General features: G+C 39.2%; 1 protein-coding gene across 1 annotated transcript in view; it reads left to right on the top strand.

Annotated features, from left to right (window-relative positions):
- The first annotated feature begins 1,986 nt into the window (after positions 1 to 1,986).
- Positions 1,987 to 22,306, top strand: part of LOC122232390 (carbohydrate sulfotransferase 9-like) — a 43,022-nt gene continuing 22,702 nt past the window's right edge. The window contains exon 1 of the mRNA XM_042961567.1: positions 1,987 to 2,090. The gene's annotated coding sequence lies outside the window, so the exon portion shown is untranslated. The remainder of the gene's footprint in view (positions 2,091 to 22,306) is intronic.

Below are 22,306 nucleotides of genomic sequence, written 5' to 3'. Positions count from 1 at the left end.
AATGCCGTGAGAAAATGTATCTTATGATGCTTGGTATGCGCTCAGGTGATTCTTTGATCCTTTATTCATCAACCTCGGATATTAACAAAATTCAATTTTCTTAGTCATTAAAAATATCTTTAATGGCTTTGGACAAAAGATCAGGAGTAGAAGACAGCTCATAGTGCTAAGTGTTTAATCTGGTATGGTAGATGAATGAAATAGAGTCTCATCCAACAAGGGATTCGCAATGCCTAGCAACCCACCAATCAAGCAAATTCATTCAGAAGTTGACCTGACCCTACCCAGTTTCCCCCAGGAGCTACAAAAACTTTAAGACTTTGGAAATAATAGAGTTATAGTGATATTCTCGCTCAACTCCTTTATTTTGCGAATGAGAAGGTACCGGTGACAAAAGTTGTCTGACTTTCAGCAGCCAAAAAGCAGAGTGCAGCTCTTCTGAGCCAGGCTGCAATTTCCTCACTGCTCTATGTAATGATGGTTACAACTCCAAGAGTGCATAGAACACGGAATGACACCCATAGGACCAAACTGAAAGTGACTAAGTTAAACTGGTTAATTCATTCAACAAGCACTCATCAACGGCCTACCAGTTAATAACAGCTCAGGGACTCCATCTTGTTTCTTTGAAAGTCCAACTGCAGGAAAAGAGGTACACTCTAGTGGTGAATAAGAACCTTCACTGCATGGAAGACAGACATTATTGGAGCTAAATATTAATAACAAACCAGCAGACATATAAATTAAAAATAAAACTCTTAGAAAAAAAATCAGGCTCTGTTTCAAAGAGCCCTGGATCAGGCACAAGCAATTCCTTTAATAGCATTTCCTCAATGAACCAAAGTTCCTTATCACCGCCTGTTATTTCTAACCCACCAGTAAGACGAAGACTAACTGGAAATGCAGAAACTTGGTAACAGCTCAGTTTGAAAAATATATATATTCTAATTAGCAGTGTGGTAGGTTTAACCACTTACCACTTTTCAAACGTCTTCCTTTAATTCATAAAAACTGCCCAAGTCAACGCCCCATCAAGGGTTTTGGCCACTTTACTGGCTCTAGTTTGGTCAAATTGTTGCTAGCATCATGTTTGGAACTAATTTTTAAGTCTTTTAAAGATTTAATCTTTTTAAATCCCCACGAACCCTTGGTTCGTTTCCTTTAACCGTAAAAGAGAATTGATCCCAGTCTTGGGTCTTTGCAAAGCCCTTTGCAAACTGCCCACTTCAGCTTGCTGGATTCTGAATTGCGTGGCCTGAGAGATCTCTGAGGTCTGGAATATGGTAAATGGCCACTGCTCTTTTTGAAGGAAGCCCTTGCCTTACAGAAACCTGCTACTGAACTCACCCCCGGCACATATTCCTAACTGCACCTACCGCCCGACCATCATCAAAATGTGCATACGTCTGTGTATAAATATAAATATATAAAAGGTGTTTATATAAATCTAAATATATACAATATGCGAAGCACAAGAAATCCTAAGACTCTGAAGTCAACGTTTGCAATAACCTGCCAACCTATTGATTTGTCCTTCGGGTGTTTGTAGAACACCTGGGAAAGGAATCCGAGACGGGGCAGAGGTGAAGAGGGGAAGGTGAATTAGGAAACGGCGAGGATAATTACTTCCCAGACCAAGACCGGATGGCACTCGAGCCTCGACCGGGCCGGGGTCGGGAGGGAGGGCGAGGGGCCGGCGGAGCAAAAGCCGGAAAGTCGGGGAAGAGAGGGCGACCGAGGCCGAGCGGCGAGCGGCGGGCGGCGGGCGGCGGGGCGGGCGGCGCGCGGCTGGGCAGATAAAGGCGGGAGGCGGAGCCGCCGGGGCGGGCGGGGGCGCGGCGGCCGCGGCGGGAACCGAGCGAGAGCGGGAGCTGGCTCGAGCGGAGGCGGCGCCGCAGCCAGCCGGGCGGACGGGCGAGGGCGAGCGCCGGGCTCCGCGCCGCCCCTGCTCCCCGCGCGCCGCGCCCGCCCCTGCGCACCCGACGGCCCGCGGCGGGGAGGAGTCCTCCGAGTTTGCCCCGGAGCGCGGGGAAGTTTCCCGCGAAGCTGCGCTCCGGGAGGAGCGGGACCGGCCGGCGGGTGCTCGCGAGGTGAGCGCACCGGGTTGGGGCCGGGGATGGGGTGGGCGGTGGGGGCCGGGGTCGCGGGGAGCGCTTAGCACCCGAGGTAGTGGGGTCTGCGTGGGCGGGGAAGCGCATCCTCACCTTTTCAGGTACTTCACCTCTGTCGGATGAGGGAGGCATCTTTCTTTGCCTTTGTACCCCTTCTCCCCCTCGCTCCGCACCCAATGTGTGAACCCACTTCCGTTCACTTTACTGGACCTGCTTGGAGGGGCGGGGTGGCCGGGAGGTGGAGGGGACAGGAGGACTTTGAGAAGGGCGCCGGAGGAGGACGGGCGCCCGAACTTTACCTGTGCTGGACTCCTGGGTTCGGCGGGGCGCCCCGGGCTCCGGGATGCCCGGTGCCAGCCCCCACTCGGCGCAAGCAGAGGCTCGAAGGAGGACACCCAGGGCACGGTATTGAGTTTCTGATGCCGGTTTATCCGGTCCTCCAGCGTGTTTGGCAGAAAGATGAGCATCTCTGCAGCGGTGCCTCTTTTGCATCGGCCTCACGCTCCAAGACTTTGCTCAAAGCTCTTGCGAAGGCTGCGGGCAGTGCGGGAGGGAAGTTAGGAGAATCAGAGCCCGGGTTGTTCTGGCCCCAGCAAAGGGGTTGGGAGGGGTGGCGTGGGGGGGGGGGGAGGGATGAAGTGGGTTGGGGAAGAGTAGGACCGGCGTGATTGTTGTGTTGCTGCTGCCGTTACTTTCCTACGGTCACGGTTACCCGCTCGCTCTTCTGCCCCGTTTGAACATCCTGTCTGCCAGCACTTTTCTGTTAAAGAGCTAAAAGGTGTTCTGTCTGATGACTGTCAGGAGTTACTTCCAAGTAAGTTCACAGGTGCAAAGCCTGAACGGCTGCTCCTCCTGGCTCAACTGCCTGCGGTCCACCCCCCAGTTCCCTCCCACCGGCAAACTGTTCCCGAATCTTCCAGGGTTTTGAAAGGGATGGCAAGCACATGATATACTTTGTGTTTGTGTGACTTTTTCCCCACTATGTTATCAGAACCAAATCAAAACACTGGAGATGTTTAATGGGACCCCGCTTCAGTAGTTTTGATAGTAATTAAGAGTATTATTCACAGTGTTTATTTTTCTTCGCTTTAACTCCAAACATTGCATTAATCTCTCTGTGTACAGTTCTGTCTGTCACTGTTTCACTGGGTTTAACGGACAAAGGCTTCTTGTGGACTCACATATACTCACCAAAATACAATGTGACAATATCCAATATTTATCTGTCTTCCTGATTCAGTGGTCTGGCACCTGCCAATTCCAGTACATAATCATAACACCATATGCCTGTCTACCAAATTGAGGGTAAGGAGAACCGTTATCCTTCTTCATGGGCAAGACTACCCTGGACTACCCAATTTTGTTGTTGCTTAAGGGTTTTTTAAGGGCTTCGGTCAAAGTGAATCAAATACACAGAACAAAATTAGAATTCTAGCCAATGCATTCAGAAGGAATACAATCCTGGACACTTATAGTTGACTAGTTATTGAAGAAAAATGAAAATCCTCTCGTCACACAGACAACATTTTGATTGAATATAGTCAATGAGAAATGGCACACATTGCATGCTCTGAGAAAGCAGGAAGGATTTTCCTCTTGCCTCATTTGAGTTTTATCTCCTTTATTATAGTAGCATCTTCTAGAAAATGAACACCTTGCAGATAGATGTTGGTATGTACTGACTAAACACCATATTTTTTAATACAGAGGCTTGGTGACAGTCCAAATACATAAATGTTTTAAATCATTACCAACCATCTGTTCTCTCCCACTTACTTAAAACGCAGTGTTTTATTTTCACAGGTATCAAAACATACATCCTCATTTCATACATTTCCATGAATATCCTGAAACCTGCCATGCTATCTGATGTTGACCCAAGTTTGGCAACTGCCGTGTTTGGCTTGTTATACTATAAACTCCTCTCCTTTTATTTTCAATGAAAGAAGAAATCAAAAAAGTTTTAAAGCCTTTGGCCAAAGCTGGTGTGTATACTCCAGCGAAACCTGATTGTCCCCCTCACTGCCACCTTTTTGTTACCAAAGAGAAGCTGAGAATTAGTACAGCTGCGAGCTCCTCCTGATGACATTCTTTCCCTTTCTTGCTGGTCACAAGGGTAGCATTTGGTGCTCTGAAGCAGTGCATTAAACAGCCCCGGGACTCCAAAAATTTACTGTGTTTCCAGAAGGATAAAACATCTTCCCAGGAAGAAGTTACAAAACGGGAGCTTAATATTCCAAACCCCAAATTAAGTAGACCTAGGATATACACATTGTTTCCCACATAGATCGGGGTTTAGGTGTCGCCTAGCATATCAATAACATGCCTCTGTAAGTAGTCTTTATATTTGTGTTTGGGAACGTGGGTGGGTTTGTATGTAACCAGGGGGTAGATTCACACCCCTCATCTTGTTTATGTCATCAGTGGAACAATATTTGGGGTTTTGAGTCCTGCCCCCCAAGTCCAAGAAGCCTTTCACATTTAGGGATGTTTGCTGTAGCTACAACTGGAACGTTAGGATGTTTTTAGCACTCGAAATTAAGTTGCGTAATAAATATGTTTTTCCTTTGATGCAGGCAGAATGTTGGGAAATTCTTTTTATTCAAACCTAGGTGTAGTGTTCTAAAGCACTTTCATATTTTTAAGGAAAAAGATATTGGCAATCTTGCCCACACTTTGCAAATACTTTATATGTACTAGAAGAACATCCAGAACCAAAGAAACGTGAGGTTTCTACCTTCTAACCTGCTACACTGCTCTATACTGCTTTTGCCTTGAAAGCATAAGATTCTCCTTACTTATTACCAGGATAGCACTGAAGGGAATGAACCCAAACTATATAGATAATTTTGAAAGTTAAGTTGCCTTTAAAAATATGGTTTAATTTAAACCTTTGTAAATACATAAGGATGTGTTAGATCTTACTTTTCTGAATACTAAAAATGAATTATTGAGGGGAAATAGTTTCACTATGTATAGTAAGCACCCTGAATTATTCATGTTAATGAGAAGAATAGAGGCAAAGATAATCCAAAATCATGGTTATTTAAAAAGTCATTTGTTTTTGTCTTTGGAACGTATTACATGTTTGGTTTAAAAAAGAGTTTCATTGTTATTGTGGGCAAGTTGCCTTTCTAATTATTTTGTTTCATTTAGGTTAATTTTTAAATGAGTTTATATACCTCAAACACCAAAAACGATTTAAAGGGAGGTGGCAGGCTGCCCAGAAATGAGCCGGGTGATAGAAATAAGCAAACCTGGCCTGGCAGCTTCGAGGTAGAATACATGTAATTCACAGAAACATGATCAAGACTTGACTGTATACCTATCTAATGAATATGTTTTAAGAATTAGACATGTCTCTGGGAAAAATAAAAGTCATTCAATCAAAATTGGAGAAATTCAATCCCACTTTACATGTAAGCTAGGTGATTAATATTTTTTTTTAAATGATAGTGGGGTACTCCAGAAATCCCAACAGGAATATTCTGGTTTACTAAGCTGAATCTGTAAGCATGAGGTTTTACTAAAGCATACACATATGTATGTGTTAAGGTGATAGTCCTATGCCTTACATAGGTACTTTCTAAAGGAGAAACACCACCAGAATAAGGTGTTTGGCCCATTTGATCTCTGTTCCTATGCTCCAAATCAAAGTACATTTCATTGAAGAGAAGCTCTCAAGTATCTATTGTTACCGAGGAACTGGTTAGATAAAATAGTTGAAGTTCAGCAAGACTGGCAATTTAACAGATTTCTATCGTGTTTTTCAAAAGCTCTAGGGTAAAATTGGTTGTGGATGAAATAGTTACTTGAACAAGAAGTTGATTCACACCATACCACTGGCTGTTAAACACCTTGTTTATAGTCAGTGTTTAGTTGTATCTAGATTTTGTTGCATTGTTAGTTCTGTGGGCTATTAGAAAACCTCTGTGGGGAAGGTTAGAGCTGCTAAAAATATATGATTGGAAAAGCAGAGAAGATCATTTTGATTTCAAGAATTCAAAGCAAAAACTAAAACTGTAACTTTTACCGCAGTGAGCAGAATGGTAATAAAGTAGGTGTCCCCCCTCAGAGTGGTGACTATGTTCTCATAATACATGTGCTCACTACTGAAAGTGTAGGGGTACTTCATTTTTGAGGAAACATTTTTTATTTTCTATAGGATGTGACATTTTTTTAAAGACTTGAGTCTTTAGACTGAATATTTTAAAAGAAATATTGTGGTTGGAAATATATTTGAGACCCACAGGATATATTTTATATACATTGGTTAAAGGCATCAGTTTCTTCTGATCAGTTGCCTAAGTCTTAGAATCAAAATTATGCATTTTGTTATAGAGCTGGAAAGGACCTTTAAAGTAATTTATTCCAATGCCCTCATTTTACAGTTAAGGAAATAGGGACCCACGGTGATCACTGTGAGCCGCTAAAGGTCACACTGGTAGTTAGTGGCAGAGCAGAAACTAGAAACCTGATCTCCTGACTCATTCAGCTCCCATGTAGTAAGTTGGGTAGTTAGGGGAGTTAACTCTTTCTGGCCATCAGAGTATCAGTTCCACACGATAGTCATGAAATGAAATGGTACAGGGATAGAAGCAGAAGGCTTGTGACTTTTTTATCTTCTATCATCCACTGAGTGCTCACTGTGGACCAGACCGTGGTTCTCAACCCTCTTAGTCTCTTTTTTAACAGCAAACATTTTGTGAAATGTATGTAATCCTGAAATGTATGTAATTCATCAATAGTTTAGTTAACAAATATATCTGTAATGAAATGGAGCAGTAAAATAAAATGAATTTGTGATTTGCAACTCTACTAATGTCTGAGGATGTCTTCACTGCAGCATATATTAAAGTAGCAGAAGCTTGCATGTATATGTAACGAATAAATTTAGATTGAAGACAAATAAAACATTCTATACAAGAAGTATAAGAAGGTGAAAGAACAGGATAGACTGAAAGTATGTTGGGATAATTACAAACCAGACTTATTTGTATGTGATAAAGGATATAATGGGAATCGTTCCAGGGAAAATATGCCAAGTCAAATTATAGACTGTCAGGATGGAGAAAATGTGGAAGTGTGATATTCTGCAAATGAGAGAATAAATACTATTAATATACTTGCACCAAAATTCCAAACCTATTTTATGGAATAGTTTCATCCTGTTACTAGTGTGAACTCTACTTCAAGGGATTCTGCAGGTTACCCACCATATCATCAATAATAACAGGTAAAACATTTCTAAAATGAAAATTATTGATTTATGCTGATATTGCCTCTTTAAGGTTATTTTCTATTACTATTGTGGTCTGTCAATTCTGGAGTTAGGAGACAGACTACGTGGAATGATTAAATTACTTGCCACAGCAACTTTAATTGTCAATCTCTGGGCTTTCAGTGGAAATTCGTGTAAAATGTTTAATTATGATTATGTACCATATTCTATAGGCTGATACTCACTATAGGTTTAGTTCAGTGGGACATTGCATGTTGTGTGGGCTATTTGGGGAAATTCTTCGTTAACTAGCATTGCTTCCCCTCACTGAAAGCTAACCATACTCTCCTGTCCCAGTAACTGTGACAAACCAGAGTGTACCCATCCCTTCCCAAAATATTCTCTAGGGGCGTTCTCACCCTGAGGAGAGCCATAGGACTAGATAAACAAGATTTTTATGATGGCATGGATTGTTCTTCATGCCTTTACTCATCTATCTTTATTTTCTTTACGTGGAACTGTCCTGCTGATCCACTGGTCTCTGCCTTCTCTGACCATCAAACTCCAGCTCATGTTTTGATGTTTTTCTGTCACTGTTACCTTTATAAGAGTTTACTTCTTCTGGTCCTCCCTTCTCTTAGAAATCTCTCTTTGGTGGGTGGCTATGAGTGTTGACAAACTAATACGCAAGCTGACTAGTATTTTAGTGTTCCTAGGCCTGAACCTTGTTTAAATGCAGGTCTCCAAAAAGCATTGAAGGCTTTCATACAGACAGAGACCATATACACACTCACATGTGTGTATGTATATGTATATATGTACATGTCATATGTACATACATATAGGTATACACATGTAATTTCAGGCCCTAAGAAAACAGAAAAGGAGGTATTTGGGGGGTTGTATTTTGAATGCCCTTGAAACATCTTTATGCAAACAAAGAACTGCATGGGTCCAATATCGGAAGTTGTACCCTAAAACAGTGCTGTGAAGTATGCTCACAGAAGAGGCCAAAATCTGTTACCACCCCAATAAAGTGTTGTATTAGAATTTTTTTTATGTTGCTTGAAATCAATGTGTCCTGTGCTAGCATATAGGAGTCGGGCCAGGAGAAGTGGTTAGATTGCTGTGGTGTCTGTCCTAGATGTATGTAGCCTCTGCACTGTTGACACACTAAAAGCACACCGACATCTCTGCTCTCTGCAAAATATAGAGTATTTGCAGAGAAATAAGAAGGTTTTGAAGATTCCCTGTATATGCAACATACGGGAGAGCGTGAGACCCTAGAAACAAGGAGGGAATTGAGAGGGGAACTCAAAGTTTTCACTTCTAATATTTGCACTACCAGACCATAGCGTAAGACCTGCTTTTGAGAATTAAGAGTTCTACGAAATGCTGTCCCAGTATTAGCTGCAGTGAGCGCCTTGAACTTACCAAGTTGTAAGTAAGAATTGGTTATTTTCTTAGATTACTTTCCACTCCCATGTCCATCTTAGATGTCTTTTATAACATTGTGTATCTCTTATTTTTAAAGAAAGAAACTTTTTAATGTAGACTCTTAGCAGTTAACATGAAAGTCATGGTGTGTGTGTGTGTGTGTGTGTGTGTGTGTGTGTGTGTGAGAGAGAGAGAGAGAGAGAGAGAGAGAGAGAGAGAGAGAGAAAGAATAGCCAATTGTTTTCACGCAATCACAAGATTCTACCGGGAAGGGCATTTACCCAGTCATGAGAGATAGCTTTTCCTACAGAGGGGCTGCAGCAGTTGTGCACAACACAATTTAATCTATGATTGTTCTGCTGTATATTGTTCATTCTTACTGGAAGCTTCTTGGTCAATTGAATGGCCCAACGCTCAACCTCAGACTGACCCCTAACTTTATTTGGTCTACTTTTGTTACAATTTCTAATAAGAGTGTGATGGCGCAGTGGGAATTGAGAGAAGGTGAAATTGAGGGTGTTGAATTGTGGAGGTGATAAGGAAAGTAAGGAGTTTCTTTCATTTGAGCAGCACAAAGATCTGCGTAGGCAGTGAAATTTTATTGGAAATCTGCCTTTTCTTGTTATGCTTTTTACTCTTCTAGGGAATAGAGGCAGAGATTGTGAAAGCAAAGCCCTCCTCCCTCTTTGCACTGTTAACTCCACCATACAACAGAAAAAACCTTTTTTTTTTTTTTTTTTTGCCGGAATAAACAGATCCGACTTCTTCCAGTCCCTGGCCTCATTGTACCCCCTTTTACTATCGCACTTCACTACTACCCTAAACTGAGATCTAACACACTAAAGAATGTGGTTAAGAAAAGGAAGAATACATCCAGTCAGTGTAGTGAAAGAAATTTCAGAAGCCTCTGTTAGCAATATGTGAAAATGGGAAAGCGAAATAAGACAATTTTGTCAATTCAAACGAAGAATGTACTATTCGCTTTTCCATTAGTTTCAGAAGCAAGAAGCTCAGAGTTCACTTAGCTTTGTAGTCATTTTTATTGTTTCCTTTATGACCACAGAGAAAATTAGAGCTGTGACTTATAGGTACACGTTACTTGAAGCAAATACAGTCTGTGAAGATTTAAATAAAGTGATGGCATTGATTATCTACTTTAAAAAAGAAATTCCAAAATTGAAATGCAGGCATGATGTTTTAGGAACATATCTCTAAATAAATTTGATTTTCCCACAGCCTTCTTTGAACAGATTAGAGTGAGGGTAATTTATTCCCCTCCAATTAGTTTTCTCAACGTATTAAAAAAAATGCTTATGTGTGAACGACATTATTGGACTAAAAGCAGGAACCATTAACACTCTTTTACTTTCTAATATTTGCACTCTGTTTTCAATTAGGAACTTTTACCATTAGAGAATGAGACGCCATTACTGGGATGGGGTTGGCAGTCAGCTAGATGCAGTGGGATGGTCTTACTGGTTATTTGTGGCCAGAATCCAAATGTACTGATTGTTAAATATTTTAGGTATTTATCCTATACTTACATTATCACTTCTGTGGTTTGCTAAAAAGTCCAGGAGAGTCATATTTTCAGATTTTGCAGTTCAGAGAATTATAACAGCATTTAGAATAGAAATGGATTTGCAAATTACCAGACTCCGAAGTAGGAGAGATTGTTTATCTAATACCTTAGAACTTGGGTTCACCTTGAATTTTCCCAACATATCTATACTAACTACTCTTCAATTAGAATTCCTGGAAATTATTGGCATATATTTTATGCAGAACACTCCTTAAGACATAATTACCTCTCAAGAAGTCCCACTAAGTTCCCCACTTGTAGACCCAGCTATGTGTTTGGTATTTCTTCTAATCTTTTTTTTTTTTTTTAATGTTTACGTATTTATTTGAGAGAGACAGTGAATGCACCAGCAGGGGAGAGCAGAGGAAGAGGGAAAGAGAGAATCCCAAGGAGGCTCTGCACTGACAGCACAGAGCCTGACACAGGGATTGATCTCTCAAGAACTGTGAGATCATGACCTGAGCCAAAATCAAGAGTCGGATGCCTAACTGACTGAGCCACCCACGCGCCCCACTTCTGGTCTGTCTTAAAGAAACATCAAGTAAAACATGTCAAAATCAAACTTGTGATCTTTTCCCATCTCATCCCAACAACCTCCAGATTTCCCCAGCTCCCAATCTCCCATTTTATCCCTGACATCCCCTCTCATTTACCTCATATCAAAGCCTTCACCCAGTTGTTAATTTTTACCTCCAAAGTATGTTGTAAATTGTACACCTGAAACTAATATAACACCGTATGTCAATTGCATTTCAATAATACATTTTTTTTAAGTGTGTTACAAATCTGCCTCAGGCCACCCCCCAAGTCTAATCTTTCACCCTCCACTGTGTACAGAACCACAGGGCCTACATCCCTGGTCTCCTGGCATCCAATAATGCTTCCCTGCAGTTCCATCCTCCAGTAACATGCCAGAGAAGCCTTTTCAAAATGCAATTGTAATTATCACTGTTTTAACTACACATACCACTTCAAATGGGTCACCATTACTTGGTAAAGCCCAAAGCTTTGCACCTGGTTTTTTAAAATCCATCAATGTTGGGCCCCTCCAGTCTCACCTCTTTGATGTTCCCACCCTTTCCCTCTGCTTCAACTGACTGGCTTTCTTCTAGTTGCTTTGACTTGCCGTGCTCCCTCCCATCTCCACACCCATGAACACACGTACCAAAATATTGTCCCCTTAACTCTTAGTTAGTACTTCAAATACCAACCCAAATGTCATTTTCTCAAGTGAACCATCTCTTCCTCCCGAGAGTGAGCCAAATCTCCTTGTAATATACATATACATGTATATGTTTGTATGCATACATGTGTCCATATTTATGTATTCCTGTCTTTCACCCAGATGGTTGCAAATTCACATTCGTTTGTGTAATTATTTAATCAACCACTAGGGTAGAGTGTGTAGTTTTGACGGTCCTTCTATTCCTAGAAAACACTGCAGTGCCTGGTCATCGTGGCAGTGTAGTAAGTATTTGCTGAAGAAACGTGGACTGGACATCCCTGTCTTTAACCCCACGTGTATACGTGCGTACAAATACACTATACACAGACACCCGCTCACACCCACCCTCACATTCTGATGAAAACACACAAATAAAAACTTGAAAGCTTTGAAGCCCCACCTTTTTCTTTTTGATCTCCCCAAATATCACTCTCCTCTTTCTTCAATTTCTGGTATTATAATAGTGATTCATTCAGAGGTGACTTAAGTAGTGCTACATTTTCTTAGAAAGTAAAGAAATTGAATTGCTATTGAATTCCTTACCTCCCCCCTCAAAAAAAAGCTTAAGCAAGCATTACTTTACATTATTTCCTATGACATATGAAGTCTCTTGATAATTATAGAAATTTTAAAAGGCTTCATCTTATGGGAGTTTTATGCTGTGCTGTTTGTGCATATTTTGGCATTAGACAATGATCTAAGATTGTATTATGTTGGAGAAAAGAAGAGGAAAACCTTTTGGAGGTTATCTGTCCGTATGGCCCCTGTATGGAGATAAGCCGGATGAAGGAGAACAAAAATTAAAATGAGAATAAATATATGGAATTGAAAGAGTAACATAAAAGTCTAGGTTATAAATTAAAAGTAAGTATTTTAGGGCTGCCTGGGTGGCTCAGTCAGTTAAGCGTCCGACTTCAGCTCAGGTCATGATCTTGGGGTCTGTGGGTTCGAGCCCTGTGTCAGGCTCTGTGCTGACAGTTCAGAGCCTGAAGTCTGCTTTGAATTCTCTGTCTCCCTCTGCCCCTCCCAACTCTCACTCCGTCTCTGTCTCTCTCAAAAATAAACAAAAACAAAAACAAAAAAAGTGTTTTTAAGAATGGCACAGAAGCTTCAAACTATGGCTGAAATAGTTAAGGAAGATACCTACTTACTTGGCACTTACTATGTTTAGATACTGTTTTAATATTGGTGCCTAAATTCCAGTTGCTGTATTAAAATTGAGTTGAGTTTGTCTCCTTTTTATTTAAAGCCTTCTTGCTTTGACTAGTTGAGGGGAGAAGCTGCCAAGCCTGGAACACTCTGTGCCAGAAAATAAGGAGTCGCTCAGAACTGATGGAGACACATCCGAGGGACTTAAGAGCCACGTTTAAGGGACTCCCACTTCAAGGCCCAATGTGGGATCATTTGAGCATAAACACTAATAACGTATGTGATGAATTAGAGCACATCGAATAGGAAACGAAGCACGAGCCCGTAGTGCATGTGTATATGCAGACGGTGGTGGTTAGAAGGAAAAGCCCTGTTTCACTGAAGAGTACAAGCTAATAATTTTTAAAAAATGATGGGATTATAAAGTCACAGTTTTGCAACACTCTAATAAAGAGTCATCAAGGGATTATCCAGAGTGAATGGTTTTTGGGGACATGATATTCATGCTATCTCTAAATGTCATCTCACAGGTTGCTTATTAATTACAAAGTGGGCAAGATACCTTTACAAGAAGAAATCTGGCAGATACCAGCTTTTAACCAAGTGATCACACTTGATGTCGCCACAAGCGGGACGAATTGACATCATGTGATATGACACACATATGAAGTAGGGCACATAATCACCTGAGAAGTTATTCTGCCAAAAATGTTTCACATCATAGGGAAGCAATCTGACAACTCCGAACTAGAAGACATTCTTCAATATAATCAACCTGGATACTTCAAAAATGTCAGTGCCACACACAAAGAATCCTACAAAATTGTTCAGGATTAAAGGGGACTGGGAACTAACTGCAAGGTATCCTTCTTGATCAGATTCTGGTTTGGGGGTGGGGAGTGGAGCTATACAGGCTACTATTGGGACAGTTGGAGGAATCTCAATATGGGCTGTAGATCATAGAATAGTATCACATCCATGGTAAATTTCCTTAGTATGATGATCATGTTGGGGTTGTGCAGGAGAATGTCTTTTTGGGGAAAGGATATATTTGAAAGCATTTGCAGATGAAATCTCGCGATCTCTGCAACTTCCTTTGAAGCGGTTCAGCAAAATTGTTTTAAATGTTGGAGAGAGAAGCAAATGTGGCAAATATTAGCAGTTGTTTAATATAGATAATGATTGTATAGTATTCACCATGTTATTGGTACTTTTCTGTAGGTTAGATGTTTTTAAAAATAAAAATTGGGTAAAATACTCTGTCATTTTAAGCCAGCTGTGCAACAGATGAGATCATTATCATGTATGGAAGCGAGCGAGGATGTTTGGAAGTTCTTTAGTCCATTAGTAACGTGTCCTCTCCAAAGTATCTAAATATCTCCATTCATCATTCCACAACAATCTGTAAGTTATATTTACACACTTAAGAAAAGCTGTCCTTAAGAGAATACGTTTTAGGCAACGTAGGAGACAATCTATCCTGTGGTGTTTGCCTGTAGAACAATGAAACCACTGATGATTGTCACTACAAGATGCACAACATAACAGAATGCAACATGCAGTGTAAAATAGATCTGGCCAGGGCCCCAGTAAAATTTAGAATCCATTGTGATTCTCAACTGTAGATTGTCTGGAAGGTGGGCAAGCACAGTTAGTGTGCATGTATTAGAAGCAGGTACCTAAAGCCCAGTACCATACAGTTACAACTACCAAAAAATAAAGCTCTCTGCTTAATCAGTAAAGTGAGGGTTGATTCTATATGAGGCACAAAATAAAAGAAGTTGAATTAAAAATCCTTACAAAATTTGTGATAAATTGTCTCTTCAGAAAAGATTCAACTTCAAAATAACTATTTAAAATAGTTATCCTCCCATTAAGGTGTATGGTGGAATATTTGTCCTCAGGTCCCCGTAAGAATACTTTGCATGGTCCTATGATAACAATTAGGGCTGCTTAGGAGATGTACCTTTCACAAAACCAGACCAAGTGTAGTGGTGCTTCTTGATAGATGACTAAAACCCACAAGAAAACAGGGCTCCTGGGTGGCTCAGTTGGTTGAGCATCTAGTTCTTGATCTCTGCTCAGGTCATGATATCATGGTTCAGGGTATCAAGCCCTGTACGTGGCTCTGTGCTGACAGTGCACAGCCTGCTTACGACTCTCTCTCTCTCTCTCTCTCTCTCTCTCTCTCTGTGCCCCTCTCCTGCTTGCTCTCTCTCTCTCTCAAAAAATAAATAAATGTTTAAAAAAAAAAGAACTTCTAGACCTTCTTATATTTTAAGATACAATAAACCAAAGATACAAATATTGAGTTCTTTCCCCTTATCTTTTATATGACAGTTTAAAGTTATTATAATTTATAACAAGAAGAGACTAGAATTCCTGAAAAATTTGAAAAAGCAGTCTCTAGATGCTGCTAGCATATACGATGTTGAGGCTAAATTTCACTGTGATAGGAACTTCTCACTAGAAAAAAAATATAACTCAATCTTCAGCTTATATTTAGACAAAAATGAATAATCAGCTTAACTTGGCATTGTTTTAATAAGGGGAAAACAATAACAAATCATTGTGGGGAGGGAGTTGGTTCTTTAAAAGTCTTGATTATCTTCAAATAAAGGAAATAATAGATTTTGTACCACCGTCCCTGTATACCCCACCCCAAACTACTTATATAGCTTATATTTATATCAGTATTAAGACAGTGGATACCCGTACCACTGAAAAGTTTAAGACTTGAGAGAACTGGGTGAAATTGAATTTTGTGATCTTATTAAACTGTTAATATATTTTTATTTCATATTTTAAAAAAATTTCCAAGACCATGAATACGGAAGTTAAAAGTTGTTAGAATTTATAGCAATAGGGAAAGCGGACTTCCATGTAGAAGAATTTGGCATTAAAAGAGAACAGTTATGCGAACAATTTGTGTAGGTAATTATTAGCTGGAAGCTATTTGTACTCCCCAAGTTTATTGAATATACACATATGATAATAAGACTTTGCACAAATAGAACCTTTTGATAATAAATCCATGTAAAAGATTGTGCCTTGGGGAATAATTCTAGATGTTATAAGTATATTTGAATTCCCTGCACAAGGAATGCAGAACTCTAGACCAAGTATGTAACTATTTTTCATTCATGATGTTTAATAGGTCATTTTACCTAAAGTCTCAGAAAGGATAAGTTAAACAAACAATGGAAAATAGTGTTGTTGTTCTATTTGTACCTACATTCAAAACATAGCAATTACAGAAGAAATAGCAAAAGAGCACTGTGCAACCTGTCTCCAGAAGGGAACTAAACTACACTCAAAATCATAGTTATCAGAAAGAAATAAATACCTAATCACTACCTGAGAAGTCTCATTGTCAGCACAAGCTGGAATTACTGATTAACTGGTTTTTGCTTTTGTGGCATCTACTCAGCTGCTTAGAAAAAGCACCTTAGTAGTAAAATAAAATATAGGAGAGGATTCTCTATGAACCCTGTACATTTATAACACTCGATGCAGCGCCCCCACCCCCCGCACCTTGAGTCAGTTTTACTGTATGTTAACAAAATGAAAATAAGGTGATGGATCCTTCTATTCCCTTTCCTTGTCTAAGATTTTTGTTATACTTGTACTATTATGTCAAATTTTATATTTTCATATTTAAATGAAATCAGTGCTCAAAACAGTCCTTTCATTACCGTTTCCCTTTCAGAGTTACTTTGATTTATTTTGTGCTTGGCTGGATTTTATTTTCAAGGAATTTATTCCTGGATGGCTCCTATGGACTTGTCCTCCCTGAATTTTTGTTCGCCTGATTATTATCCCCATTCCTCCACCATCATCACCCTGTCCTGTTGTCTGGCACCTATGTCTCTAGTCCATAGCCATTTTCTCATTTTCCCCCCATTCTTGATGGGAGCCGAGGATGTAGAATTGCAGGAGCTGGTATAGTGGGAAAGTCTGCAGCTCCAGGGTCATATCTAGAATACACTGTCTCACCCGGCTTGTTCCATTTGCTCTCATGTTTAAACATTCAAGCTTCTAATTCTGTGTTGTAATTTAGAAGTTGTGGCCTCCCTTATTTTTTCTCCTACAGTACCCTGAGCTGGGAGATCACTCCGTAGCTAATAAGAAGAGTAGATGGTATGGTATCTTCTCCATCCCTGCATCCCTAGTCATTCGGAGTCTCAGTAGGGAAACATCCACATTCCTTACAGCCTGCTTTGCTCTAAATCTCATTGTCCCAATCTAAGGTTTGATGGACAGTCTTTTGGAACCATGATATTATGTTCAGGAAAATATGCATCCAGGTCAAGGTTTGCGAGTTTTCTGTGCCAATTCTCAACCTCTCTGTTTCTCTCCAGATTATTCAGAATTTGGTAGCTATTCTTTACAGTTAATGGCTTGAACTTGTTCAACTGAAATGGAGTTCTTTCTCTCACTATTTTTAGATAGACTTTATTTTTTAAAGCAGTTTCAGGTTGCGTAGAAGGTAGAGATTTCCCATATCTCCCTGCCACACATATCCCAATACACATAGAGCCTTCCCCATTACCTGCTTCCGCCACCAGAGTGGGCATTTCTTACAATTGAGGAACCTACAAGGACACATCGTTATCACCTAAAATCCATAGTCTACATTATGGTTCCCTTTCCATGTTACGTATTCTACAGGTTTGGACAGATTTTTTTTTTTTTAACTTTTTTTTAACGTTTATTTATTTTTGAGACAGAGAGAGACGAGCATGAACAGGGGAGGGTCAGAGAGAGAGGGTGACACAGAATCTGAAACAGGCTCCAGGCTCTGAGCTGTCAGCACAGAGCCCGACGTGGGGCTCAAACTCACAGACCGCGAGATCATGACCTGAGCCGAAGTCGGACGCTTAACAGACCAAGCCACCCAGGCGCCCCCAGATTTATAATGACATGCGCCCAGCATTCCATATCATACAGGGTGATTTTACTGCACTAGAAGTCCTGTGTACTCCACCACTTCATACGTCCCTCTTCTCTAACCCCTGCAGCCATTGATCTTTTTGTCTACATACTTTTGCCTTTTCTTCAAGGATGCCACATAGTAGAAATCATATAGTGTATAACCTTTACAGACTGACTTCTTTCACCAAGTAATATACACGTGAGTTTCCTTCATGGTTCTCATAGCGTGATAGTTCATTTATTGTCAGCACCGAATGATACTCCATTGTCTGGAAGGACTACCGTTGATCTCTTCACCTACTGAAGGACATCTTGGTCACTTCCAGCGTTGGCAGTTATGAACACAGCTGCTTTAAACATCCATGGGTGAGTTTTTATGTAGACCTAGGTTTTCAGTTCTGTTAGGTAAATTCCACGGAGCATGATTACTGGATTCTATGGTAGCAGTATGTTTAGTTTTCTAAGAAACTTCCAAACTGCCTTCTGAAGTAACTGCCATTTTGCATTCCCAGCAGTAACGCGTGAGAATTCTGTTGGTCCACATTCTCATCAGCAGTTGACGTTGTCAGTGTTTTGACCTTTCTGATAGGTGCGTAGTCTGATAGGTGTATCTTATTGTTGTCTTGTTTAATTTTTTAAAAATTTTTAATATAATTTATTGTCAAATTGGCTAACATACAGTGTGATTTTTTAAAATTTTTTTTATTAAATTCTTTAATGTTTATTTGAAAGAGACAGAGCGTAAGCAGGGGAGGGGCAGACAGAGAGGGAGACACAGAGTCTGAAGCAGGCTCCAGGCTCTGAGCTGTCAGCACAGACCCTGATGCTGGCCTCAAACTCAGGAGCCATGAGATCTTGACCTGAGCCAAGTCTGGGAGACTTAACTGACTGAGCCATCCAGGTGCCCCTATTGTTGTCTCAGTTTGCACTTCCCTGATGACCTGGGATATGGAGCATCTTTTGATATGCTTATTTGCCATTGTGTATCTTTGGTGAGGTGTCTGTTAAGTTCTTTGGCCATTTGTTAATTGTTTACTCTCTTATTGCTGAGTTTTATTTTTATTTTTATTTTTTTAAAAAAAAAAAAAAAGAAACTTTATTGTGTACTTTAAAATGTGTCAAGAGAATAGATCTCATGTTAAGTGTTCTTACCAAAAGACAAAGACAAAAACAAACATAAAGAAACAACAGCAACAACACCACAAAAGAATGCAAGAAAATTTTTGGAAGTGATGAATATGTGTAGTAACTTGGTTGTGGTGATGGCATCATGGTGTATGTATATATCCAAACTCATCAAGATGTATACATTAAATGTGTACAACTTTTGGTATATCAGTTATATCTCAATAAGGCAAAAAAATACAAAGAGAATAGTTTCAAAAAGCATATAGAGTGTAAGTCTTTTTCCTACTATTCTCTAGACTTACAATGTCCCTCTCTACATGTTAAAGTAATATTAGTTTCCTGAACAGTTCTCTAGAGATATTTTATTTAGAGCTATTTTATCCATGAAAGTGAAGATGTACATACACATATCTGTTATATACATAATTTATATGTAGGTATGTATTTGTATATATGTGATACACATGCATACACATATATATTCTCTTCATATGGTAAAATGCTATGCACTCTAATTTGCATTTTCCAGAAAGATCAAATGTCTTTGCTTTTCTTAACAATTTATCATTGAAATTTTTCCATATACATATGTAAAGATTTTCCTAAGTTCTTTTTTTATGGCTGCATGGATAAACATTAGCCTTTTATTGACAGATATTTAGATTGTTTCCAAACTTCGCTATCACAAACTACTTGCACTGTGCATAGTTATATATAAGCCATTTTGAGTGTGAATTTGTATTTTAGTATAAATTCTGAGAAGTGAATTTACAAGGTTGAAGATATCCAACTTTGTAATATGTTGACAAATTGCCCTCCACAGAGGTTGATCCAATTTACACACCCACCAGAAATACCTGAGTGTCCATATCTACTAATACAGTGTATTATAACTTTTTGATATTTGACAGTTTGATATATAAAACATGGTTTCTCAGTGTATTTTTAGTTTGCATTTCTCATATTATGAGTGGAGTTACTTTTCATGTTTGAAAACAAATGTATTTCCTGTGAACTCTTTGCTCATTTTTTTTTTTTAATATATGAAATTTACTGTCAAATTGGTTTCCATACAACACCCAGTGCTCATCCCAAAAGGTGCCCTCCTCAATACCCATCACCCACCCTGCCTTCCCTCCCACCCCCCATCAACCCTCAGTTTGTTCTCAGTTTTTAACAGTCTCTTATGCTTTGGCTCTCTCCCACTCTAACCTCTTTTTTTTTTTTTTTTCCTTCCCCTCCCCCATGGGTTTCTTTTAAGTTTCTCAGGATCCACATAAGAGTGAAACCATATGGTATCTGTCTTTCTCTGTATGGCTTATTTCACTTAGCATCACACTCTCCAGTTCCATCCATGTTGCTACAAAAGGCCATATTTCATTTTTTCTCATTCTTATTGCTGAGTTTTAAAAATTCTTTGTGTATTTTAGATAACCATCCTGTATCAGGTAAATCTTTTGCAAATATTTTATCCCAGTGTGTGACTTGTCTTTTCATTTTCATGATGATGTTCACAGAGCAAAATTTTTTAATTTTTAAAAAAAATTTTTTTTAACGTTTATTTATTTTTGAGACAGAGAGAGACAGAGCATGAACAGGGGAGGGGCAGAGAGAGAGGGAGACACAGAATCTGAAACAGGCTCCAGGCTCTGAGCGGTCAGCACTGAGCCCGACGCGGGGCTTGAACTCACGGACCGTGAGATCATGACCTGAGCCGAAGTCGGACGCTCAACCGACCAAGCCACCCAGGTGCCCCCCAATTTTTTAATTTTAATGAAGTCCAGCTTATTAATTCTTTCCTTCATGAATTGTGCCTTTGGTTTTAGATCTAAAAAGTCAACACCATGCCTAAGGTCTACCTACATTTTCTCAAGTTATCTTCTAGGGGTTTTATAATTTTTTTTTTTTTTTTTTACATTTAAGTCTGTGATCCATTTTAGGTTAATTTTTGTGAGAGGTTTAAGTTCTATGTCTAGGTTCGTTGTTTTTCCACATTAATGTCCAGTTATTCCAACATAATTTGTTAAAAAAAAACCCTATCTTTGTTTTATTGAATTTACTCCCTTGTCAAGAACCAGATGACTATATTTAAAGGGGTCTAATATGGGTTTTCTATTCTGTTCCATTGACTTATTTTTCTGTTCTTTCCCCATTATCATGATGTCTGGATTATTGTAGCTTTACATTAAGTCTTGAAGTGGAGTAATGTCCCACTCTTCCAACTTTGTTCTTCCTCTTAAATATTGTCTTGACTATTTGAGTCTTTTGTCTGTCATGTAAACTTTAGAATCAGCTTGTTGATATCCACAAAGAATTCACTGAGATTTTTGATTGGAATTGCATTGAATCTATAGATCAAGTTGGGAGGAACTGATATCTTGACAATATTGAGTATTCCTATCCATAACATAGAATATCACTCCACATATTTAGTGCTGTGATTTCTTTCATCAGAATTTTGTAGTTTTCTTCATACAGATCTTACACATATTTTGTTATATTTATACCAAAGTATTTAATTTGGGGGTGGGGGCAACTGATGCAAATAACATTTTGTTTTTCATTTGAAATTTCACTTGTTCATTGCTGATATGTAGTAAAAGTGATTAACTTTTGTATATTTTGTATATTAACCTAACCTACAATCTTAATCATTTATTAGTTCAGGAGGTTTTTCTGTCTTTTTTATTTCTACATAGATGATGATCATGTCATCTGCAAACAAAGACAGTTTTATGTCTTCCTTACCAAACTGTATACCTTTTATTTCCTTTTTTAAAATCTTACTGTATTAACCAGGGTTTCCAATATGATGTTGAAAAGCAGTGATGAGAGGAGACATCCTTACCTTGTTCCTGATCTTAGCAGGAAAGCCTTGAGTTTCTCGTTATTACGTATAATGTTAGCTGAAGGGTTTTCATAGATATTTTTTATCAAGTTAAGGAAGTTCTCTATCTCTCGTTTACTGAGAATTTTTATCATGGAGTTGGAGTTTCTCAAGTGCTTTTTCTGCATCTATTAATACAGTTGTGTGATTTTTCTTTTTTAGCCTGTTGATGTGATGGGTTACATTAATTGATTTTCAAAATGTTAAATCAGCTTGCAGATGTGGGATAAATTCTACTTGGTCATTGTGTATAATTATTTTTATACATTGTTGGATTTGATTTGGTAATACTTTGTTGAAAATTTTTGCATCTATTCTCATCAGAGATACTGCTCTGTAAATTTTCTTTTCCTGTAATGGCTTTGTTTGGTTTTGGTATTAGGGTAATGCTGACCTCATAGACAGAGTTAGAGATTATTCCCTACCTCTGTCTTCTGACAGAAAATGTAAAGAATTGGTATAATTTCTACCTTTGGTGTTTGGTAGAATTCACCAGTGAACCCATCTGGGCCTGGTGCTTTCTGTTTTGGAAGGTTACTAACTATTGATTCAATTTCTTTAATGGATATAGGCCTATTAAGATTGGCTATTTATTTCTTCTTGTGTGAATTTTGGCAGATTGTGTCTTTCA

This window comes from Panthera tigris, chromosome D3 (assembly GCF_018350195.1).
Source record: "Panthera tigris isolate Pti1 chromosome D3, P.tigris_Pti1_mat1.1, whole genome shotgun sequence".
Taxonomy (NCBI): Eukaryota; Metazoa; Chordata; class Mammalia; order Carnivora; family Felidae; genus Panthera; species Panthera tigris.
Note: the sequence above shows the minus strand (reverse complement) of the source record. Positions and strands in the feature narration are given on the sequence as shown.